Source organism: Schistocerca cancellata, chromosome 1 (genome assembly GCF_023864275.1).
Source record: "Schistocerca cancellata isolate TAMUIC-IGC-003103 chromosome 1, iqSchCanc2.1, whole genome shotgun sequence".
Taxonomy (NCBI): domain Eukaryota; kingdom Metazoa; phylum Arthropoda; class Insecta; order Orthoptera; family Acrididae; genus Schistocerca; species Schistocerca cancellata.
In genome coordinates, this window is record NC_064626.1 from 1,137,353,555 (window position 1) to 1,137,380,094 (window position 26,540).

At 42.2% G+C, this 26,540-nt stretch overlaps 1 protein-coding gene across 1 annotated transcript in view; it reads right to left on the minus strand.

Annotated features, from left to right (window-relative positions):
* The window catches only part of LOC126163151 (caspase-1-like), a 133,312-nt gene extending 117,051 nt beyond the window's left edge, over positions 1–16,261 (minus strand). The window contains exon 1 of the mRNA XM_049920085.1: positions 16,094–16,261. The gene's annotated coding sequence lies outside the window, so the exon portion shown is untranslated. The remainder of the gene's footprint in view (positions 1–16,093) is intronic.
* Positions 16,262–26,540: the final 10,279 nt, after the last annotated feature.

Here is a 26,540-nt window from a genome sequence, read left to right on the forward strand (position 1 = left end):
AAGCAGTAAAGGAAACGAAAGAAAAGTTCGGAGTAGGTATTAAAATCCATCGAGAAGAAATAAAAACTTTGAGTTCCGCCGATGACATTGTAATTCTGTCAGAGACAGCAAAGGACTTGGAAGAGCAGTTGAACGGAATGGACAGTGTCTTGAAAGGAGGGTATAAGATGAACATCAACGAAGGCAAAACAAGGATAATGGAATGTAGTCGAATTAAGTCGGGGGATGCTGAGGGAATTAGATTAGGAAATGAGACACTTAAAGCAGTAAAGGAGTTTTGTTATTTGGGGAGCAAAATAACTGATGATGGTCGAAGTAGAGAGGACATAAAATGTAGACTGGCAATGGCAAGGAAAGCCTTTCTGAAGAAGAGAAATTTGTTAACATCGAGTATAGATTTAAGTGTCAGGAAGTCGTTTCCGAAAGTATTTATATGGAGTGTAGCCATGTGTGGAAGTGAAACATGGACGATAAATAGTTTAGACGAGAATAGAAGCTTTCGAAATGTTGTGCTACAGAAGAATGCTGAAGATTAAATGGGTATATCACATAACTAATGAGGAGGTATTGAATAGAACTGGGGAGAAGAGGAGTTTGTGGCACAACTTGACCAGAAGAAGGGATCGGTTGGTAGGACATGTTCTGAGGCATCAAGGGATCACCAGTTTAGTACTGGAGGGCAGCGTGGAGGTTAGAAATCGTAGAGGGAGACCAAGAGATGAATACACTAAGCAGATTCAGAAGGATGTAGGCTGCAGTAGGTACTGGGAGATAAAGAAGCTTGCACAGGATAGAGTAGCATGGAGAGCTGCATCAAACCAGTCTCAGGACTGAAGATCACAACAGCAACATTTTTTTAAACATGGCGATAGCCAGAGAATATCCAGTTCTAACAATGGAAACGCCGTGGATCGCCTCCTCATTGGAGTAACACCCCAAGTCTGTGATAAGTTAAGAAAGACACTACAGATGAAATTCGAGAAAAATGGAAATTGTCTGAATTTGAGAGTGCGGATAACTGCAAGATTAAGCTCACTAAGGAAGTGCCAAAAATCAAGAATATTTTTCTCGGCGTCAGTAAACAAGTAGTAAGCCTCGAGTCCGCGAATCAACTTCACGGAGCTCGTCTTCGCTTTCGGGAAGCATCCCGAGCCCAGAAAGAAGACGACGCGAGCAGGTATCTGACGAGGAGTCGTTCGGGTAATTAGGAACAACATATGTCGCACCAAGAACCACCCACCCATCGGCGATCTGCACACCAGGCGATGCTTGACCGTGTCCAGTGCATCACAATGGGGTGTGTGCAAAGTGAATCCTGTGAAGGCATAGTCGCTTCGCATTGACCGTAAGGTACCGTGCAGACTAGCCGTGCAACGGTGCCATAGCGCCATCTGAGAGCTGACGAAATGGGCTATTGCTGAGTCAGGGACATGATACAGACCTAAACAGCACCTGCACGATGTGAGGGTGAGGGTCTCGTACTGTATCTTGAAGATACGAGCCTAATACCGCTAGCATGTTGAGGGCCATAGACTGCCGAATAGGAAGTGTCTGTGCCATGTGGGGGATACGTGATGACAAATATACATTTACATACTGTGTCTGCTTCAGAAGATCGAAGGCGTATAAACGATGATCTACGAACCCAGCTCATAGTTTAGGCACCGGCAGTTGAGGGCAATCGGGCGCCGCAGATCCCGAGCGAAATCGAGTCCTCAGCATCGGACAGTAGCAGCTGCACGCAATGTAACAGCACCGTCCGCAGGAAGCCCAGCATCTCGATTTTCCGACGTTAAGGTCGTGGGTGGTAACTCCGTGACCTCAGCACCGCTACGAAGAATGATTATGACAGTGTACGCACAAGCAGTGCAACTGAGTACATGGCCAGCGAGAGACGTCCCAGACAGTCGTTAACTGAGGCCCCGGCGCAGTGGTTCCACGGCGAAAGCATACAACAGTGCTGAGAGTGGGAAGGTATGAGACAGCCATTGTAGAGAACACGGGTGTGCCTCCACGAAGGAGACGCATTACGACTTCGACGTTAGTGTCAGGGTATCCCATATTGCAGAGCACCCCTTTCAGAAAGTCGTGATCGATCCGATCGAACGCCTGGCTGAAGTCAAGAGCTGCCAAAAGGTCAGCGACACGGCGAGAGTGACCAAGAGCGATTACGTTCCGATAGCGACAGAGGGCAGTGGGGATGTTACTGGCAACTCCCTAGGAAGTTTGATCAGGGAAAACCACGTACCGGATCGTCCGATTTAGCTGTGCAGCCAACAGCCGGGTAAATATACACTACTGGCCATTAAAATTGCTACAACAAGAAGAAATGCAGATGATAAACGGGTATTCATTGGACGAATATATTATGCTAGAACTGACACGTCATTACATTTTCACGCAATTTCGGTGCATAGATACTGAGAAATCAGTACCCAGTACAACCACCTCATCAAGAGTAGTTCCTGGCGTATTGTGACGAGCCAGTTGCTCCACCATTGACCAGACGTTTTCAATTGGTGAAAGAGCTGGAGAACGTGCTGGCCAGGGCAACAGTCGGACATTTTCTGTATCCATAAAGGCTCATACAGCACCTGAAACATGTCGTGCATTATCCTGCTGAAATGTAGGGTTTCACAGGGACCGAATGAAGGGTAGAGCCACGGGTCGTAACACATCTGAAATGTAACGTCCACTGTTCAAAGTGCCGTCAATGCGAACAAGAGGTGACCGAGACGTGTAACCAATGGCACCCCATACCATCACGCCGGGTGATACGCCAGTATGGCGATGACGAATACACGCTTCCAATGCGCGTTCACCGCGATGTCGCCAAACACGGATGCGACCATCATGATGCTGTAAACAGAACCTGGATTCATCCGAAAAAATGAAGTTTTGCTATTCGTGCACCCAGATTCGTCGTTGAGTACACCACCGCAGGTACTCCTGTCTGTGATGCAGCGTCAAGGATAACCACAGCCATGGTCTCCGAGCTGATAGTCCATGATGCTGCAAACGTCGTCGAGCTGTTCGTGCAGATGGTTTTTGTCTTGCAAACGTCCCCATCTGTTGACTCAGGGATCGAGACGTGGCTGCACGATCCGTTACAGCCATGCGGGCAAGAAGCCTGTCATCTCGACTGCTAGTGATACGAGGCCGTTGGGATCCAGCACGGCGTTCTGTATTACCCTCCTGAACCCACCGATTCCATATTCTGCTAATAGTCATTGGATCTCGACCAACGCGAGCAGCAATGTCGCGATACAATAAACCGCAATCGCCATAGGCTACAATCCGACCTTAATCAAAGTCGGAAACGTGGTGGTACGCGTATCTCCTCAATACACGAGGCATCACAACAACGTTTGACCAGCCAACGCCGATAAACTGCTGTTTGTGTATGAGAAATCGGTTGGAAACTTTCCTCATGTCAGCACGTTGTAGGCGTCGCCACCGGCGACAACCTTGTGTGAATGCTCTGAAAAGCTAATCATTTGCACATCACAACATCTTCTCCCTGTCGGTTAAATTTCGCGTCTGTAGCACGTTATCTTCGTGGTGTAGCAATTTTAATGGCCAGTAGTGTATAACACAAAGCTCAGAGTAATGCAACAACCTCCGTAGGTGAAAAGTACGGCGATGCGGTTGCCATCACTGTTGAGCATAGCGCCTTGGTGGTACGCTCCCATTGCAGTCCGTAACCCATGTACAAGAAGCATATCGGCCAATTCATCATCAGTTAACCTATCCGCAAGGCACAGCTAATACTACTGAAAAAAAACTTAGTCAGTACCGAGTAATGCTGAATTCAAACTTTAGGGCGAAGATTGTCAAAAGCAAACCTTGTCTCTGAATGAAACAAGTTTGTTCCCAATCGAGACACCCAGAGTATATCATCGACATTTATACTACTCAGCAGATAGTTTCAGTGCAATACACAAGGTGTTTCATAATTCATGTTTACACGCTCCTAGAGGCTGTAGAGGGGTTTTGTAGCTCAGGTTTATCGTGGGAACCCATGCCGGGAAACGTCACCCGACAAACGCTGCAGAGCGTCAAAGTTACAGGCTATGGAGCCTGTAAATGTATGTACTAGTATATACAGGGTGATTCCGTAATGATTGTTACAATCTTTTTTGGATGATCGAGAAGGATAAATGTATCAATTTTGAGGTAATTGTCTCTGTACTTGAAACGAACGAATTGAAAGTTATAAGCGGAAACCGTTCTCACACCTCTGACGATGGAATACATGTATTGGTACTGTTTTTGCTAAGATTATCGGGTAGACAATTTCCTGAGTTGGTGGTATGGACTAAAACGAGAAAAAATGTTTAGTAAACACGGGCTCTAAAATGTACACCTTACCAGCTATGAGCGCTTGTTTAATAGAGGTGTTTCACAGTAGCGTTCGTTTCCGGCACAGGTATCTTTACATCAAATTGATACTTCTATCCCTCTCCATGATCCTGAAGTGAAATCACCCTATATACACATACGTTTACAGGCGCCGGTGCCTATAACTTTGACGCTATGTAGCGTCGTTGGGTGACATTTCCGGACATGGGCTTCTATGTAAAACTTAATGTACTGTTCTCTCTACAGCCTCTAGAAGTGTGTAATATGAACTGTAAACACCCTGCCGATACCAACGTAAATCGCGGTAAGAAATCGAAAGAACTCTGCAACGCGCCGCCGTGGACTATGGGTCCGTTACACCAAACTACTCATAAAACAATAACCCAGGTTTCCGAACTTTTGTTGATGCAATACGGATTCTCCCTTTAGAAAACAAATACGCAATACCCCTGAGCACATTTTTTTGGAATTCTAGCTACTAGGGATAAAATGCAGAATTCGTGGTTATCCTCAGCTTGTACTCAAACCAGACTTGAGTTCTAAGACTAAAACGACACGAAAGAGAACAAATTGTTGAAAAGAGAACGAGACTGGTTTGTAGACTACGCCCTGTATAACACAATATACATGTAGAAACAGTAGAGGATACTAAAATTAATAAGAATAGAAAGAGAAGTAAAGTTCTGAGGGAAAGAAATAAAAAGTTGTCGGTTGTCGATAATGAGAGCGCGGATCTTCATCAACTGTCCAGTCGTAAAACATACATACATTCGTGCAGCATCATGCCATTAAACGTCCACCAAGAGTCAGCAAAACAATAAAATTATGCGGTATCACAATTCAGATCTAAAACAAGACACAACAACCAATTTCTCCAAATGTTCTTCACTTTGGCTCATGTGTTTATCAGATAGGACATATTTGAACACAGAAAAAGACCTTTCTACGCCACAAGAAGTGACAGGTGCAAACTTAAGTGAAAAAATTTCGCACAAAGTCAGGTCAAGATGGAAGTCTTCTTCATTTTCGCCAAAAAAAAAACTCAAAACCAGAATTTGATCCGATAACTTTGGTGACCTTATTTTGTGATGCAACACTCACTTCTCCATAGGACGATTGTAAAGATTTTTCAGGCTCTTCAATAATTTAGTTACGGTTGTGACCAAACGCAGCTGTTCGCTGCGCCTCCATCTCAGCCAAACGGTGCTCCTAAACTGAAGATGGCCGATTAAAAGTTCCAAAATTGGTCATTTTAATAAATGAGATATTCTGGGATATTGACGGTTTTTACTAATTGATCATCAAGAACAGATCACTGTGGCCTCCTTACCATGCTGGTTAAAATCTGCAATAGTTGTCAAACATCCTACCAGTTACTTGTGGCTTCCAATTTCGTTATTTCCTTTGGAAATTGCACAAAATTTTATTTGGTGTAACCTAATTCAGGTTTTGTTTCAAATCAGTTTTTTTGAATGTTAGTTCAGTGTCTTTAATGCAAGCTGCGTGAGTGGCTTCTAAAGTGTATACGACCCAAAACTGGAAAAAAAATCAATTAGGGGGCAGTAACTTAAGCTTTTTTAAGTAGAATGAAGCTCACGTATACTAACTTCAATAAATTTATTGGAATTTACGATCTCTTATTACAATGAAAGACAGGAGCATTTTTCCATGTACTCTATCTATTAGAATTAGTTGTGGCTCCAAGGTAAATCTGGCAGTATATCTCTAGATGGGGTAACACGGATAGGCGCTTTCAAGAACACCTACAATAGAAAACAAGTCAGCATTTGACTTAATTAATGCTCTCAGAATTATCAATCCTTCGTTTTTTTTTCCTTTATTGGGTTTCGATTCCCCCTAAAGGGGGCAGGCTGGCAGCAGCATATTGCGCTGCTCTTCAGCCTACAGAATTTGTTTTAAAAAGATGAAGATAATAAAAAATAATAACAGTTGGCGATAAAATCGGTGGCTTAAAGGTAAAAATGGCAGAAAATTCTGGAGCGTAAAACATAAAACCCAGGGTCGATGAAGCTAATAAAACACACAGGAAGCAGAAAAACAATAGACAGACAATTAAAAAAACACGGCGACAGTCTGGGTTCTGTTCGCAAGAGATATAAAAAGCACACCCAGCGACAGCATGATTTCTGTTCGCAACACTGGGGAAGGACGCACAACACCGAACACTCACTTAAACACTGCGCCAAACGTTGGCACAAATACGACAGACCACACCCGAGAGCAGGTGGGGGGAAACTGGTCAGATGACGGGAAAAAAGGGGGTGAAGGAGGGGAAAAGTGAAGGGGGAGGAAGGAAATGAGTCAATGGAAGAGGAGGATCCATAAGAGGGGTGGGGGGTGATGAGCAGACGGGCCAGGGATTGGGGAAGGCAGAGGAGGGGAGTACAAAAGGACTCGGGGGGAGGGGGAGAGAAAGGAGATGATAGGTGGGGAGAAAACACAGGATGGAAGGGGGGAGGAAGAGGGAGCCCAGGGAAAGGACGGAGGAAAGGAGGGGGGGGTTGAGGATCTGAGTTGATAGGAAGGATAAATGGAGGGAGAGAGGGCATCATCCGGGAGGGGGAGCTGATGGAAGCCACCTTGGGAAAGGAGATGTAGGGTGTAGAGATGGAGGGTAGGGGGGACACAACGGTGGAGACGTGGCAGGGGGCGGGGATGGGAGAGGAGAGGAGCAACCAGGGGGTGAGGGGGTTCAAGACGGCGGGAGGTGTAGAGGATGCGGATATGTTCGAGGAATAGGAGCAGATGGGGGAAAGGAATGAGATCGTAGAGGATCCGCGTGGGGGACGGGAGGCGTATACGGAAGGCGAGGCGGAGTGCATGACGCTCAAGGATTTGGAGGGACTTATAGAATTTGGGTCAATCCTTCGTATTTTGTGCGCCTATTTACGTTGTGTGTGGACGATATCAGCGTATTCACATTTTCATATTTTAGACGTACAGCTCCAACTACGCGGCGTAGGGCACGTGCTAAATATGTAATGTGCTTTGAGTTAGGTTAAAATATTTTAATTGCTTTCCCGGTCTTCATCTTATATGCGACATCATCGCTTAACAGCACGAGGACACCTTTCTATTTATATTTATTGGCAAGGAGTATACTGACTTCTACAGAGCCGAACTAGGGTGCCAGAGCACTCTATTAAGTTTACAAGCTGCAACAAAAAAGCGAAATTTCTCGTATTTTGAATGTTTGGCGTAATTCATGTGAAAAAACTTAAGTAAAAGGTGCTATCGTGCAATTTGTAGCAATATATGTTCAATAGCTAGAAAAATCATAAAGTACCTGAATATAATGCAGATATATTGATGAAATCGTCAAAATTTACTACCGAAGCGCCCAAAACTTGCAAACATGCATACAACACGCATTTTCATGAAACTCTGGGCTCTACCGGTGGTGCTGTAGTTCTGTTAGTGACGTCATAGGATTTCCTAAGCCGTTTGAACGGAATAGATACTGTCTTGAAAAGCGGACATGAGAAGAACATAAAAAAGTAACAAAGTTAATAGAATGTAGTCGTATTAAATCAGGAGAAGCTTTAGGGTAATGAATCAGATTATGAGGCACTAAAGGTATTTCGTTGGATGATAAAAAATATAAACATGAGGGGAACAGAAGGTGCTTTTTACAGAAGCACGCTGAAGATTAGATCGGGAAATGGAGTAACTGATGAAAAGCTACGGCCTAGAAATGAGACTATAAGACCTATATGACACAGTAATTTGACGAAATGAATGGATAGACTGATAAGGGACGAGTAGCTAACATCAACGTGGTGCTATTGGTGTTTTGTGAAGTGACATCTCGCTATTTCACGTTGAGAAGATATTTCGCAACGTAAAACGCTAAAAATGTTCTGCGATATTTCGACAACGTCCCACATAAAGTAGAACCAATAGAATTGCTTAGGTACCAGTCCTATTTGGTACAGGTCATATACGGAGCAATATTCTAGAATGTGTAGCACGAGTGCCTGCTACGTAGCCTCCTTTGTAGACTGGCCGCATTTCTACCAGTGAACCACGTTCTGTCACCTACTTTACCCACGACTATGACTGTGTGATCGTGCCGTTTCGTATCCCTACAGACTTTTACACCCAGGTATTCGTATGACCTGAACCACTCTAACTGTGACTCATTGATATTATAGTTAGATACACTACATTTTTTTCCATTTTATAAACTGCTGAATGTCACGTTTCTGAACTTTTAAAGCAAGTTGCCAACATTTCCATCACTTTGAAATCTCATCACGATTTAACTGAATATTAGGTTCTTCCAGACAGTACTTCAACACAGATAACTGCATCATCTGAGAAATGTCTAAGTCCACAAGGTCATTAATAAACAACATTAACAGCAAGGGCCTCAACACACTTCCCTGGGAGACTCCCGAATTTATTTCTACACCTGTCGACGACTCTCCATGCACGATAACTTGCCGCGCCCTCCGTACCATAAAATTCTCAATCCAGTCACAAATTTTTCTTCATACCTCATACGACCGTACTTTTGAAAACAAACCGAAATGTGATACTGAGTCAAATGCTTTTCGGAAATCGAGAAATTCTCCATCTATTCGACTGCCTTGATCGATGGCTTTAGGTCATGTGAGGAAAGTGCAAGTTGCGTTTCATATGATCGATGTTTTCAGGTTCCATGCTGGGTGGCATGGAGATCTTTGTTCCAGATACCTCATTACGTTTAAGCTCAGAATATGTTCTAAAATTTTCCAATAAATGGACTTCAAGGATAATGGGCGGAAACTTTTCTGGATCACTTCTGCTACCCTTCTTACACACTGGTCTGCACTGTGCTTTTTTCCACCAACTAGGCAGGAATTTTTGTTCCAGCGACTTACGACATGTTGTAGTTTAAAGTGGGGCTAACTCAGCCGAAAATTCGGTACAGTATCAGATGCCACTGACACTAACATCCGTTTCACACATCCTTTCAGTAACACGAGAATTGAACTTGGGAATGCTTCTGGATTTTCTTTTGTAAAGGAACATTTGAAAATGAAGTTATGCACTTCCACCCTTACTTTACTACCCTCAATTTGCGATCCTATCTCGTCCCTGAGTGGCTGGGTACTAACGTTGGTGCCACTGACAGCCTTTACATATGACGAGAATTTGTTTTGGGTTTTGTAGAGCGTCTTTGGACACTGCCCTGCTGCGGTAGTCGTCGCAGCCTTCACGCTTTACTGTCTTGACAGCCGAAAGCGTTTAATTCTCTGTCTATAGCCCTATGCTGCTTATTACACCCACTATGCAACGGTGTCTGTTAGTGCACCTATTATGCAATAGTATTTGTTTCTTTAGAAGTTTCTTTACAATCACTGTATATCATAAAGGGAGCCTCCCATTACGAACTATTCTACCGAGTACATATACTGGGTGGTCCATTGATCGTGACCGCGCCAAATATCTCACGAAATAAGCGTCAAACGAAAAAACTACAGAGAACGAACTTGTCTAGCTTGAAGAAGGAAACCAGTTGGCGCTATGATTGGCCCGCTAGATGGCGCTGCCATAGGTCAAACAGATATCAACTGCATTTTTTTAAATAGGAACCCCCATTTTTATTGCATATTCGTGTAGTACGTAAAGAAATATGAATGTTTTAGTTGGACCACTTCTTCGCTTTATGATAATGGCGCTGTAATAGTCACAAACATATGGCTAACAATTTTAGACGAACAGTTGGTAACAGGTAGGTTTTTTAAATTAAAATACAGAACGTAGGTACGTTTGAACATTTTATTTCGATGCTGTTACAGCGTGATTACCTGTAAATACCACATTACTGCAATAAATGCTCAAAATGATCACCGTCAACGTCAATGCATTTGGCAATAGGTGTAACGACATTCCTCTCAACAGCGAGTAGTTCGCCTTCCGCAATGTTCGCACATGCATTGACAATGCACTGATGCATGCTGTCAGGCGTTGTCGGTGGATCACGATAGCAAATATCTTTTCAACTTTCCCCACAGAAAGAAATCCGGGGACGTCAGATCCGGTGAACGTGCGGGCCATGATATGGTGCTTCGACGACCAATCCACCTGTCGTGAAATATGCTATTCAATACCGCTTCAACCGCACGCGAGCTATGTGCCGGACATCCACCATGCTGCAGGTACATCGCCATTCTATCATGCAGTGAGACATCTTGTAGTAACATTGGTAGAACATTACGTAGGAAATCAGCATACAATGCACCATTTAGATTGCCATCGATAAAATGGGGGCCAATTATCCTTCCTCCCATAATGCCGCACCGTACATTAACCCGCCAAGGTCACTGACGTTCCACTTGTCGCAGCCATCGTGGATTTTCCGTTGTCCAATAGTGTATATTATGCCGGTTTACGTTACGAATGACGCTTCGTCGCTCAATAGAACGCGTACAAAAAATCTGTCATCGTCCCGTAATTTCTCTTGTGCCCAGTGGCAGAACTGTACACGACGTTCAAAGTAGTCGCCATGCAATTCCTGGTGCCTAGAAATATGGTATGGGTGCAATCGATGTTGCTGTAGCATTCTCAACACCGACGTTTTTGAGATTCCCAATTCTCGCGCAATTTGTCTGCTACTGATGTGCGGATTAGCCGCGACAGCAGTTAAAACACCTACTTGGGCATCAACATTTGTTGCAGGTCGTGGTTGACATTTCACATATGGCTGAACACTTCCTGTTTCCTTAAATAACGTAACTACCTGGCGAACGGTCTTGACACTTGGATGATGTCGTCCAGGATACCGAGCAGCATACATAGCAAACGCCCGTAGGGCACTTTGATCATAGTAGCCATACATCAACACGATATCGACCTTTTGCGCAATTGGTAAACGGTCCATTTTAACACGGGTAATGTATCACGAAGCAAATACGGTCCGCACTGGCGGAATGTTACGTGAAACCACGTACTTATACGTTTGTGACTATTACAGCGCCATCTATCACAAAGCGAAAAAAGTGGTCCAACTAAAACATTCATATTTCTTTACGTACTACACGAATATGTAATAAAAAATGGGGTTTCCTATTTTGAAAAAACTTAGTTTATATCCGTTTGACCTATGGCAGCGCCATCTAGCGGGCCAACCATAGCCCCATCTGGTTTCCCCCTTCAAGCTAGACGAGTTTCGTTCTTTGCAGTTTTTTCGTTTCTTGCTTATTTCGTGAGATATTTGGCTCGGTCACTATCAATGGACCATCCTGTATATATCTCGTGCATCGTCAGATATTCTTTTAAAATTGACCTTCTGTTCCTCTACATGCTCCAGTCCTGAGCTAAATGTTTCAGATTCCTCAATGAGATAACACACTACTGCTTTTTTATCTAGTTTACTGAACATATAAATATTTCTACTTATTTCGTTTGCCCTTTGTAAGTTGGTAATACGTAATTGTTGTTACAACTGTCTCATGGTCGTTGAAGTTAAATTCGACATGGACATCCTCAAAGAGGTCCGGTCTAATTGTTGCCAGTAGATCTAATATATCCCTTATGAGTTGGATTCCGAACCATCTGTTCCAGGTATTTTCCAGAAAAGACATTCACTAATGTTCCACAGTAATAATCCCAGTTGATTGTTGGCTGATTAATGGCAACTCTTTTATCAGATGCCTGCTTATATTTACTAAAAAAAACTCGCGTTCCATGTGGTTTACCGATATAACCCACTTGTTCCAGCTGTACAGGTCCCCATGACAATGCCGTTTGGTTGCGAATATATTTTGTCTTTTTGTTTGAAGCAATTGTATGATAAGTCCTAATATTTCCATCAGTTCATGTATTTCAGCCTTGTTTAATTTCTTATTTTAATTAAATTGGTCTTTAAGAAGTTAATAGTGTCTCTAATCAGAACGTTTGTATAGTGGTTGCAAATACTAAATCTTACGAACTACTTCTTGCACATTGTGAACAGTATATTTCGCCCCATAAGTGTAAAGCTCTTTCTTTTTTTTTTCTGGCAGAATTTCCACATCGATAATCTCATCAACATCTGCGAAAATACCGCTATACACAGCATTAACATTGTACACAAAAAATGGTTATTATGTATACACATTTACATATGAATGTGTAATATGAATCGAAAATGGTTCTTTGCACATATTTACGTCTGATCGTATAAATGATGATTGCGACATAAAACAAGCCTTCCCTGAGTCACACCTGATATTACGTTGGTGCATATGTTCGTAGCGTTTTTCCCTAAGTTTAATAAACAAAACAGACACACATGACAGACTTCAATCGTCAGTAATATATTCTCCTTCACTATTTACAACAGTCTGTCAACCCCGAACAACTTTAAGATTTCGCGATTGTAGGAATCATGTGGCTGCGAGGCGAAGAACTCGTCGAGCCTTGTTCGGAACGCATTTTATCCAAATAGCAAGTTCTCTGAAGGTTCTTCAATAGAAAGTGGAACAGGTGAAAATCTGAGGGTGCAAGATAAGATGAAAAAGGTAGGTGCGAAATGATTTTCCAATCCAATTTTTGTATAGTGCTTTTTGTGAGTATAGCAGGGTGCGGATGGGCGTTATCGCCGAGTTACATCACTTCACTTCACGCAGCCTTCCTGGTCGTTGTTCTTCGACTGCGTCTGGAAGACGTCCTATTTGTTGACAGTAAATGTCAGCAGTGATGGTTACGCCTCGGGGAAGCAATTCGTAGTACATCACACCGTCGCTATTCCACCAGCTGCATAACATTTTTGGGGATTCATACTGGTCTTTGTGCGAGGAGCTTTGTTTGGGCTCAACCATTCCTTTCTTTTCCTTATGTTAGCATAAACACATCATATCTAGTCACCAGTAAAGATACAGGCTAGGAATGGCCGATGTTGTTCACGAGTCAGTTGATGACGCACATATGGCCACCCACTCAGCTTTGTGATTTTGGTTTAGAGCATTCGGTACCCATTCACCCGAATTTTGAATCTTCCCCATTTCATGGAAATGTCGCATGATGGTGCAATGATCGTAGTTCATCACATTTTCCAGTTGTCGAGTACACTGACTTGAATAATTGACGACTAACGCGTTTAAGAGATCTTCATCAAGTCCCGAAGATTTTCCTGAACGTGGTGAGTCACTAACGTCAAAACGATCCTCATTAATATGAGAGAACCGTTTTCTTGCCGTGCTCTGTCCAGTGGTATTATCACGGTACATGGCGCAAATGTTTCTGGCTGCCTGAGCTGCTGTCACCCCTCCAGGGTGAGCTCATCAGAAGATTATGTCGGAAAAGTTCCAATTTCTCCACTCGGCACCCCATTTTCTAGCGTCGGCAGCTCCACTCATTATCTCCGGATGACAAAATGACAATATATAAAATCAAGTAGAAACAGCGAATTACAAATAAAAAATGACAATCGATAAATAAACCCATAGCAAGTGGAATACCAAGATGCAAAACCAAAACGCTACGAACTTATGGTCCAACCTAATATTTCTCCGGTGCTTGTAAATGACTGTCCGCGAAGAATACAAACCTGCACCCTGCCTGTCACGAAACACTGATGAAGTCGTAAATCTGATTAGATATTCAGTAGGAATAAAGTAGACTGAAGTCTAAGATAGTAGTTCGGAAGAATCAGTGTGGAAGGAAGACAAAAGTAATGATAAATGATGAGACGCGTTGAAATTAACTTAGGATGTGGATACTACGACAAGGAATATCACAGTACGCAGGTCACTTAAAGAGGCGTGGACATCTCTAAAAAGGCTAGTCACAGTTGGACAGTCAAACATACATACAGGGAATATAACTCCGAAGAAATCTTGTGTAACAGAAGGCGATGAAAAGATGAAGTACAAAAACGTTCATTGAAAGACAGGAATACAGCATTATAAATAACTTAGGAATGAAATAAATAGTAAATGCAGGGCAGCCGAGACTTAAAGTTTGCAGAAAAAATGTGAATAAATCGAAAAAGAAATAATCGTCAGGAGGACTGTCTAATCATGCAGAGAAGTGAAACAACCTTCGGTGAAATTAAATGCAAGGGTGGTACCACTAAGAGTGCAATGGCCATTCCACTGTTAAAAGCAGACGAAAAGTCTGATAGGTGGAAAGAGTACTCTGAACGCCTCCATGAGGGCCTGTATGACTTGATAAAAGAAGAAAATGGTCTCAGTAAGGAGAATATAGGGGTCCAGTATTCGAGTTATAATTTAAAACACCTTTCAAATACTTGAGATCAAATAAAACATAAGGGATATATAACGCTCCATCGAAATTTCTAAAGAAAAACACTGAGAGACATGGCAACCAATTGACAGTTGTATGATGTATAAGACTGGCAACAAAACGTCATACGTTCGGAAAAATATCGTGCACGCAATTCCGAAAACAGCAAGAGCAGACAAGTGCAAGAATTATCGTACAATCAGCTGAGCAGTTCATGCACCCAAGTTGCTGACAATAATAATGTACAGAGAAATGGAAAAGCAAATTGAAGATCTTTTATATGACGATCAGTTTGGCTTTACGGAAGGGAAAGGCAGTAGAGAGGCAGTTGTGACGTTGTGGTTGATAACGAAAGCAAGACTGAAGAAATCAAGCCACTTTCATAGGATCTGTTGACCTGAAAAAAGCATTCGATAGTGACAAATGGTAAAGTATATTCGAAATTAAGAGAAAAATAAGGGTAAGCTACAGTGAAAGACTGATGATACACAAGGAACAACGAGGGTGGAACATCAAAAGCGAAGTACTCGCACTAAAAAGTGTGTAAACAGGGATGCAGTCTATACATCGAAGAAGCAATGACATAAATGAAAGGAGGTTTCAAGAGTCGAATTAAAATTCAAAGTAAACGATATCAACAACATTCACTGACGACATTCCTATCTTCAGTGCAATGAACGAAGTCAAGGAATCCTACTACCTAGGCAGAACCCTTGATGGGCGGAGCAAGGAGGACATAAAAAGTAGATTAGCACTGGCAAGAATGGTATTCCTGGCTCCTAAGAAACATAGGCTTTAAATCGAGGAAGAAATTGCTGAGAGTGAACGTTTGGAGCACAGCATTGTGTGGTAGTGAAACACAGACTGTGGAAAAATCGGAAAAGAAGAGAATCGAAGTATTTGAGATGGGTTGCTACAGAATAACACTGAAAACCAGATGACTTATAAGACAGGTTATTAGGTTGTCCGCAGAATCGGCGAAAAAAGGAACACATGGAAAACACTGACATGAAAAACAGAGAGCATGATAGTACATGTGTTAAGGTCTAGAGGGAACTGTCGAGGGTAAGATCTGCAGGGGAAGACAGAGATTGGAATACATCCAGCAGATGTCTGAGCGCGTAAAATAAATAATTGAGGACGTACAATGGAAATACTACTTTGAAATGGTCGCGCAGAAGAGGAATTCTTGGTGGGTCGCATCAATCCAGTCAGAAGACTGATAACTAAAAGAAAACACGTATTGCTGTCAATGGAGGACGTTTTTCTCCCATGGAAGTCTTAATGTAGAAACTCACAGTACGTTCTCTGATATTCTGCTAGAAAAGAATGTTAGTGATCTTTTCCAATTCTGGAGAACATATTTTTCCTAATGGAATTTGTCGTCAATGTAATTCTACACACAAGATTGAGTTGTACACAAGAAAACATTCAGCAAGTTTAAGAAAAGGAATAATACAAGCGAAAAAGAAATGAGAATATGCACTGTACTTACGTTATTAAGAGTGCTGTCGCGTCTGGGCCGTGTCTGGTGCTGCGACTTGCACAAGATAGAAGTTATCTCTTTCTAGGAGACATGAGTTCCGCGAATGACGTATCATTTGCCCCCGACTCTTTACTGGTTGTCGAGTTCGCGAATCAGACGGCAGCAGATTTCAAGTTCCCGCCTTGGAAATACAGAAAATGCACGCTGACTCCGGATGCGAAGCTTCCTGTTGATAGCGTATAAACGCTCGGGAGAGCTTATCTGTGGTGTGCGAAACGGCCAGCAGAGGCTATCTAAGTCACACAAATTCAAAATAGCGGTCGTGATAATATGAAGTATGTAAATCAAAAATATACTCGTACTCATTCTTCACGATATTTGGTGAAATGCAAGTTTGATAGGCAGCACATAAATGTCACTTCCTTACTCGACAGTGACGTTCGATGATAAAAACCAGACTGCGAAAACTCCTTTCATTGGTTTTCCCGGACACGATAGCACCTCTTCATCCGTCCAGTCTTCAAGCCCCCGCAGAGAAAAAATCGATTGTTAGACGAAATCAATTTCTTTTTAAATACGGGCGCAGTGATGACAGTTGTAAAAAATTAGCATTATTATGTTACACTAGATCTCAGAGCCAAGAGATGGGTGCTAGGCGTTAAGACAGCGCGGGGTGCCGAAGGTGGGAGTGATCATTTCCTGGCCAGAGGCCGTTTAAACATACAGTGTAAAGGAAGAACGGGGCCTAAGTTAAAAAGAGTGGAAAGGTACGATGTGGAGAAACTGAAAGATGAGGCAACGAAGACCATATACCAGTTGCAACTTAGTAACCGCTTTGAAGCACTTAGTGAAGTGGGTGCGAATCAGGACCTCGAACTAATGTGGGGAAACATCCAGAGCTCAGTTAGGGATACAGCAAAGGAAACACTCATGGGAAACCCTGTGGGCAAGAAGATCTGGTTTGGAAAGGAACGTGCAGATGCCCTGGAAAGGAGAAAGGAAGCCAGGAACAAATGGCTGAAGGGGACAAATCTGGCACAGGCCAAAGTACAATTTGAGGAGGTCCGAAAGACTACACAAGCAATTCTTAGAAGAGCAAAGAGGAAATACATAAGGAATATCATCACTGAAGCAGAAACAGACTTCAGAGGACAAAAGACGAGAGAAATGTTTCTGAGGGTGAAGTACCTTTGCAAAGGTCACCAGGTCAAGCAGAAATTTGTCAAAGATTCCCGTGATAAGATCCCGACGAACGATAGGGGCATAGCTGAGAGATGGAAAGAGTACTTTCGACAGCTGCTAAACTGTGATGAACCCGAACTGCAGTTTGATTTCCAGTACCCAATTACAGCCGATGCAGACTATCCCCCACCTACCCTGGATGAGACAAAAACCAGAATCAGACACCTCAAACAGAATAAGAGTCCAGGTGAAGATGAAATACAGGCTGAAATGATCCTGGCTGGAGGAGAGAAACTTGCAGAAAAACTACACCGACTGATACAGGAGAATGGAAAACAGCTTTGTCCAATACATAAGAATGGTGACAAACTGAAATGTGACAACTATCGAGGAATCGCCCTGCTTAACGTCTGCTATAAGATCCTGTCCAATTGCCTCATACATAGAATTCAGCCAGTGGCAGAATCGGTGATTGGGAAGTACCAGGGAGGTTTCCAGCCAGGACGGTCAACAATAGATCACATCTTCAGTCTCCGGCAGCTCACTGAGGAACTGGGTGAATATGGTAAAGATTTGCATATTTTATTCGTTGATTTTAAGAAGGCCTATGTTTGCATACATCGCAAGAGCCTGCTCAACTGTTTAAGGGAGTTTGGCATAGCAGAGAAACTCATCAATCTGATAAAGATCTGTCTGAACGAAACACATGCAAAGGTGAAGATGGGAAATTGCGTAACTGAGGAATTTGAAATTGTGACAGGACTCAGGCAAGGAGATGCGTTGTCCCCTATCCTGTTCAACTTTGCCCTCGAGAAGATCGTACGCGAGACCTTCCAAGAGAACGAAGGGATTGAAATCGAAGGAAAGAGACTGGCATACTTAGCCTATGCAGACGACATCTGTTTACTCTCTAGGTCGGAAGAAGAGTTGGAGCAAATGACCAAAGCACTAAAGGAGGCTGCCAGCATATTTGGGCTAAACATAAACGAAGCTAAGACAGAGTACCTCGTTATGACGCGTGGTCATTGTCAGACTGCTGATCATCTACAATCACTGCAGATTTGGGACCATTCCTACAAGAGAGTGCAAGAATTCAAATACCTAGGGGCACTTTTCACTGAGAACTCGTCATGTGAAGCAGAGATCAATGCCAGAATACAAGCAGGAAACCGATCTTACCACAGCCTAGCGCAATTGCTTCGGTCCAAATCTCTCTCCAGACAGTTCAAGATTCGACTGTACAAAACCCTGATCCAGCCTGTTGTTCTATATGGCTGTGAGACATGAAGTATCCGGAAACAGGACTTCCATAAGCTCCTTGTTTTTGAGAGAAAAGTGCTTCGGAAAATCTTCGGTCCGGTTCTAGATGCAGATACAGGGGAATGGAGGATCAGATACAACCAAGAGCTTGAGGAACTGTACCAGTAGCCCAACATAGCAGTAACTGTCAAAGCCAAACGAATGCAGTGGGCCGGCCATGTGGCCCGGATGGAGGATCACAGATGGCCTCGGAAGCTCCTGGATTTCACACCTACAGGAAAGAGACCGCCAGGGAGACCCAAGAAGCGTTGGAGGGATGGACTCCATGAAGATTTAAACCAAGTGTCAATAGATGTGAACGGATGGCGGATAGCAGCAATGGACAGAATACAGTGGAGGAGGAAACTTGTAGATGCGTGCGGTCCACTGGGCCTGATCACGTAGTAGTAGTAGTAGTAGTAGTAGTAGTAGTATGTTACACTAGTATTCCAAAGATCACGAAGTGGCATGGTGTGGAAAGAAGTGGTGAGGTGTAGCAAGAAATTGAAAACGTACGTTTTATTGAGCTGAAATACAATGAAATGACTTAAAATTGTGTTTTATTAATCTATTTTATTAAAGTATCGCAAGTATTTAATTATAAAATAATCTAAACTATTAATTTCTATATTTCAATAGAGTATAACGAGTTGCACCAAATACAGTTGTTTATTGCAGTCCCAAACTTCACACCAGCTGTAAGACATGTAATAAGCTCTGGCAGGTCGCTGAATACATGTGCTGCCTTATAGCTCCCACCCATCTGTACGAATGTTAACACCTTGCATTTTTTTGTAGAGGTTGGTCCTAGTATTATTTTACGCGTTGTACTATGTACGGGAAAATAGATATTTTTCGTAACGGGGGATAAAACTCATAAATATATTTATTGTGAAGCAACTGTCAAAATAGCAAGGTCTTTTTGTAGAAGATTCTGCATTATGATCAAACGCCAGATAATATCAGGCTTCTGCAATACGAAAATGCTATGTCTGGTAGCTGACTTTTCCCAGGAAATGGTTCTGTAACTCGTCAGTGAACGGAATTGCGCCAGATAAACTACTTCCTTAATTTTTAAAAATCTAAAGTGGTAATCATACGTACGGTGAATTTAGTTCATCTACGGCAGTTAATTGGTTCTGTAGCGTGTGCTTCGCAGTTTCATGAGCTGAATCCCACATACTTAACGCTTTCTACCCTGGTGTCTCACTGAGTAAATTACTTTTAATTTCTGTAGAGGTTAATGAGCACTATTGATTTGCACACAACCAACTGAATCTTGCCATAATTTATCTATAATCCAGATCGGAAATTCTGGATGATACAAATTCTGTGTGTCTGTTGGTATGTGATCGAAATGGAATGGGTGCACTCTGTCAATCATTAACATGTAGTGTCTACTATTCCTTAATATTTTTCTTATGCACGACTATATCGCAATTCTCAAAATCAAAAGTGTTGGACAAGTCTTAAAAAAATTGATTGAGTCAGTTGTATCATCAGTCAAGGTAATTAATGCCTATTAATCATTTATTGGACGAAGGTCTTTCCTTGTAGGCATTTACTTCCTAATATGGAATAAGGAAATGTGCTTTTGCTTTGAACACGGTAGAACTACATTTTCTTATTACATATTAAGTTAACATTTTTCTTGAAATACACATAAAATATTAACAAAAGATCCTCAGCCATCGAGATGCTCTTGTAAACTTGTAAACAATGTCCCAGTTCTGTTGGCATTTTCTGAGACAAGTTCTTCGTACGTTTGTTTTCTGCACAAGTTATAAATGATCTTCCACTCTGTATAAGTTCAAAAATTTTGAAAGGGTATTCCAGCAGACTAAATCAAAATCTATTTATTAATCTACAATCCTCGAATGTCGATTTGATTTTCATCAACCTATCTTGTAAGATAAGTCTGATGTGACATTTCGGTTTTACGAAAGATCTATATCAGCAATTCATTTACCATGTGTTTTTTTTAATAGTTCAGAGAGATTATTTTCTTCGTAAATCACAGGCTAATTTAACTCATGACTATAGTTCCTGAATCATGAACATTACAACCACTATCTTCCACATTGACAAAAATGTTATCATCTCATTTAGTTATAAACTATCATTATCTCTAAACAAATAAAGAACTTATATACTTTCATTAATTAAAAAGAAAACAGTTGCTGACAGGCGTGAAAATTATCGAACTATCAGTTTAATAAGACACGGTTGCAAAATATTAAAACGAATTCTTTACAGAAGAGTGGAAAAGCTGGTTGAAGCCGATCTCGAGAAAGATCAGCTTGGATTCCAGAGAAATGTAGGAATACACGAGACAATACTGGCCCTACGACTTATCTTAGAAGATAAGTTAAGGAAAGGCAAACCCACGTTATGGCATTTGTAGAGTTGAAGAAATCTTTTGACAATGTTTACTGGAACACTCTCTTCCAAATTCTGAATGCAGCACGGGCAAAATACAGGGAACGAAAGGCTATTTACAAATTATACGTAAACCACACGGCTGTTATAAGAGTAGAGGGGCATGAAAGGAAAGCAGTGGTTGAAAAGGAAGTGAGACAGGGTCTGAGGTAATCGCAATGTGCGGTTACACAGAAGCTAAATGAAAAGGTACTTTTTGTAATTGCTGGGTATTTTTGTAAAATCCCAGAACAGAAAATCCAAGAGTAAGGAAAAGGTATTATCTTAGTCACCTGGTAAGGCTGAAGATATCGATATTGATAAAAGCTGACTTCAGAAGTACTGAAATTTTCAGTCCTAGAATGTATAGCACTTGTATTAATGAGAATGGAAAAACTGCTGAAGAATTGCCTAATATGAGACTGGTAGACCAAGCGAAGATCGAACCAGCAGCATTCAAGTTGAGTGATTCAGTGTCTAGGAGTACTTAAGATACTCGCATAAAGATGGAATCTATAGAGGAGAAACTGTGTCCCGATGTCAGTACCGAGGGGGAAAATTTTTTTATTCTGTCTTTAATGGATACAGTAAGCAGCTTCGGAGATTAATTGAAAAATGACAAAGCAAATTCAAAAACTGAAGTTAATAACTTGTTGTTGTTGTTGTTGTGGTCTTCAGTCCTGAGACTGGTTTGATGCAGCTCTCCATGCTACTCTATCCTGTGCAAGCTTCTTCATCTCCCAGTATCTACTGCAACCTACATCCTTCTGAATCTGCTTAGTGTATTCATCTCTTGGTCTCCCTCTACGATTTTTACCCTCCACACTGCCCTCCAATGCTAAATTTGTGATCCCTTGATGCCTCAAAACATGTCCTACCAACCGATCCCTTCTCCTAGTCAAGTTGTGCCACAAACTTCTCTTCTCCCCAATCCTATTCAATACCTCCTCATTAGTTACGTGATCTACCCACCTTATCTTCAGCATTCTTCTGTAGCACCACATTTCAAAAGCTTCTATTCTCTTCTTGTCCAAACTAGTTATCGTCCATGTTTCACTTCCATACATGGCTACACTCCATACAAATACTTTCAGAAACGACTTCCTGACACCTAAATCTATACTCGATGTTAACAAATTCCTCTTCTTGAGAAACGCTTTCCTTGCCATTGCCAGTCTACATTTTATATCCTCTCTACTTCGACCATCATCGGTTATTTTACTCCCTAAATAGCAAAACTCCTTTACTACTTTAAGTGTCTCGTTTCCTAATCTAATTCCCTCAGCATCACCCGACTTAATTTGACTACATTCCATTATCCTCGTTTTGCTTTTGTTGATGTTCATCTTATATCCTCCTTTCAAGACACTGTCCATTCCGTTCAACTGCTCTTCCAAGTCCTTTGCTGTCTCTGACAGAATTACAATGTCATCGGCGAACCTCAAAGTTTTTACTTCTTCTCCATGAATTTTAATACCTACTCCGAATTTTTCTTTTGTTTCCTTTACTGCTTGCTCAATATACAGATTGAATAACATCGGGGAGAGGCTACAACCCTGTCTTACTCCTTTCCCAACCACTGCTTCCCTTTCATGCCCCTCGACTCTTATAACTGCCATCTGGTTTCTGTACAAACTGTAAATAGCCTTTCGCTCCCTGTATTTTACCCCTGCCACCTTCAGAATTTGAAAGAGAGTATTCCAGTTAACATTGTCAAAAGCTTTCTCTAAGTCTACAAATGCTAGAAACGTAGGTTTGCCTTTTCTTAATCTTTCTTCTAAGATAAGTCGTAAGGTCAGTATTGCCTCACGTGTTCCAACATTTCTACGGAATCCAAACTGATCTTCCCCGAGGTCAGCTTCTACCAGTTTTTCCATTCGTCTGTAAAGAATTCGTGTTAGTATTTTGCAGCTGTGACTTATTAAACTGATAGTTCGGTAATTTTCACATCTGTCAACACCTGCTTTCTTTGGGATTGGAATTATTATATTCTTCTTGAAGTCTGAGGGTATTTCGCCTGTCTCATACATCGTGCACACCAGATGGTAGAGTTTTGTCATGACTGGCTCTCCCGAGGCCATCAGTAGTTCAAATGGAATGTTGTCTACTCCCGGGGCCTTGTTTCGACTCAGGTCTTTCAGTGCTCTGTCAAACTCTTCACGCAGTATCTTATCTCCCATTTCGTCTTCATCTACATCCTCTTCCATTTCCATAATATTGTCCTCAAGTACATCGCCCTTGTATAAACCCTCTATATACTCCTTCCACCTTTCTGCCTTCCCTTCTTTGCTTAGAACTGGGTTGCCATCTGAGCTCTTGATATTCATACAAGTGGTTCTCTTCTCTCCAAAGGTCTCTTTAATTTTCCTGTAGGCAGTATCTATCTTACCCCTAGTGAGACAAGCCTCTACATCCTTACATTTGTCCTCTAGCCATCCCTGCTTAGCCGTTTTGCACTTCCTGTCGATATCATTTTTGAGACGTCTGTATTCCTTTTTGCCTGCTTCATTTACTGCATTTTTGTATTTTCTCCTTTCATCAATTAAATTCAATATTTCTTCTGTTACCCAAGGATTTCGATTAGCCCTCGTCTTTTTACCTACTTGATCCTCTGCTGCCTTCACTACTTCATCCCTCAGAGCTACCCATTCTTCTTCTACTGTATTTCTTTCCCCCATTCCTGTCAATTGTTCCCTTATGCTCTCCCTGAAACTCTCTACAACCTCTGGTTCTTTCAGTTTATCCAGGTCCCATCTCCTTAAATTCCCACCTTTTTGCAGTTTCTTCAGTTTCAATCTGCAGTTCATAACCAATAGATTGTGGTCAGAATCCACATCTGCCCCAGGAAATGTCTTACAATTTAAAACCTGGTTCCTAAATCTCTGTCTTACCATTATATAATCTATCTGATACCTACTAGTATCACCAGGATTCTTCCAGGTATACAACCTTCTTTTATGATTCTTGAACCAAGTGTTGGCTATGATTAAGTTATGCTCTGTGCAAAATTCTACCAGGCGGCTTCCTCTTTCATTCCTTCCCCCCAATCCATATTCACCTACTATGTTTCCTTCTCTCCCTTTTCCTACTGACGAATTCCAGTCACCCATGACTATTAAATTTTCGTCTCCTTTCACTACCTGAATAATTTCTTTTATCTCGTCATACATTTCATCTATTTCTTCATCATCTGCAGAGGTAGTTGGCATATAAACTTGTACTGCTGTAGTAGGCATGGGCTTTGTGTCTATCTTGGCCACAATAATGCGTTCACTATGCTGTTTGTAGTAGCTAACCCGCACTCCTATTTTTTTATTCATTATTAAACCTACTCCTGCATTACCCCTATTTGCTTTTGTATTTATAACCCTGTATTCACCTGACCAAAAGTCTTGTTCCTCCTGCCACCGAACTTCACTGATTCCCACTATATCTAACTTTAACCTATCCATTTCCCTTTTTAAATTTTCTAACCTACCTGCCCGATTAAGGGATCTGACATTCCACGCTCCGATCCGTAGAACGCCAATTTTCTTTCTCCTGATAACGACGTCCTCCTGAGTAGTCCCCGCCCGGAGATCCGAATGGGGGACTATTTTACCTCCGGAATATTTTACCCAAGAGGACGCCATCATCATTTAATCATACAGTAGAGCTGCATGTCCTCGGGAAAAATTACGGCTGTAGTTTCCCCTTGCTTTCAGCCGTTCGCAGTACCAGCACAGCAAGACCGTTTTGGTTAATGTTACAAGGCCAGATCAGTCAATCATCCAGACTGTTGCCCCTGCAACTACTGAAAAGGCTGCTGCCCCTCTTCAGGAACCACATGTTTGTCTGGCCTCTCAACAGATACCCCTCCGTTGTGGTTGCATCTACGGTACGGCCATTTGTATCGCTGAGGCACGCAAGCCTCCCCACCAGCGGCAAGGTCCATGGTTCATGAATACATATTTCAACTGAAATCTCTAACTTGAAATCCAAAGTGAAATATGACACTGAAAAACAGTTTGCCAACTACGGATTACGACCCGAAGAAAATGTAAGTTCCAAGTGTGATGTCATTATTACCAATTTCATTCTGCAGATTTTAATTCAGAGCATCAAGTTTGTGAAACAAGTACACAAGAATCAGAGAAAAACTTCCAGAAAAACTTCGATGCCAATGCAAATGCTAATCACACCTTCAATGAACATATAGAGAGAAAGCAAGCAACGCGCAAAGAAGCCGTGTGCAAAGAGTTAGTATGATTGCTAACTTTATGCCACAGCAGTGTACTAGCCTTAGGAAACATGTAGTGGACACGAGTGCTATGCTTGACGGTGAGTGGACTGCATGATAGTTGTCGCAAAGCGTATTGATGGTGCATAATAGTGCTGTAGATGGGAAGTTGGTTAACTACAGACAACGATTTCTGAGGTTTCAGGGTTTATTTTAAACGTGAAAGGCTAAGGAAAATGTTTTAAGGAGGCTGAAAAGGTACATGGTGGAATTGTAAAACCAGATTTGACCTTGCCATTCGGAGGCAGGCTCAGAGTATTACTAATGACTCACGCACTGCATTAGGTAACAGACTGGATGGCCAGTTCCAGCAACCATACTTTAGGCGAAATACCAGAGGTTGAAATTTTCGGCATTGCAGTGCTATTTAACGAAAGGAAACAAAACACATATATAATCCACAAGCCACCTTATGGTGTGTGGCAGAGTGTGGTTTGTATACTAGTGCCACTCCCTGCTTCTCCTCTTCCGGTTGAGTATGGTTCACGGAAAGAACGATTGTTAGTAAGCCTCTGTGTGGGCACTAATCTTATCTTCACGGTGCTTTCGCAAGATGTACGTAGAAGGAAGCAGTATATTGACTGACTCTTCTGCGAAAGTACGATTTCTGAATTTTAACAGTAAATCACACCTTGACGCCGAGTTTCTCTCTTGCAGCCTCAGACAGCAGAACGTCTCCGTGACGCTGTCACAGTTACTACACTACTGGCCATTAAAATTGCTATACCACGAAGATGACGTGCTACAGACGCGAAATTTAACCGACAGGAAGAAGATGTTGTGATATGCAAATGATTAGCTTTTCAGAGCATTCACACAAGGTTGGCGCCGGTGGCGACACCTACAACGTGCTGACGTGAGGAAAGTTTCCAACCGATTTCTCACACACAAACAGCAGTTCAACGGCGTTGCCTGGTGAAACGTTGTTGTGATGCCTCGTGTAAGGAGGAGAAATGCGTACCATCACGTTTCCGACTTTGATAAAGGTCGGATTGTAGCCTATTGCGATTCCGGTTTATCGTATCGCGACATTGCTGCTCGCGTCGGTCGAGATCCAATGACTGTTAGCAGAATATGGAATCGGTGGGTTCAGGAGGGTAATACGGAACGTCGTGCTGTATCACAGCGGCCTCGTATCACTAGCAGTCGAGATGACAGGCATCTTATCCGCATGGCTGTAAAGGATCGTGCAGACACGTCGCGATCCCCGAATCAACACATGGGAACGTTTGCAAGACAACAACCGTCTGCACGAACAGTTCGACGACGTTTGGAGCA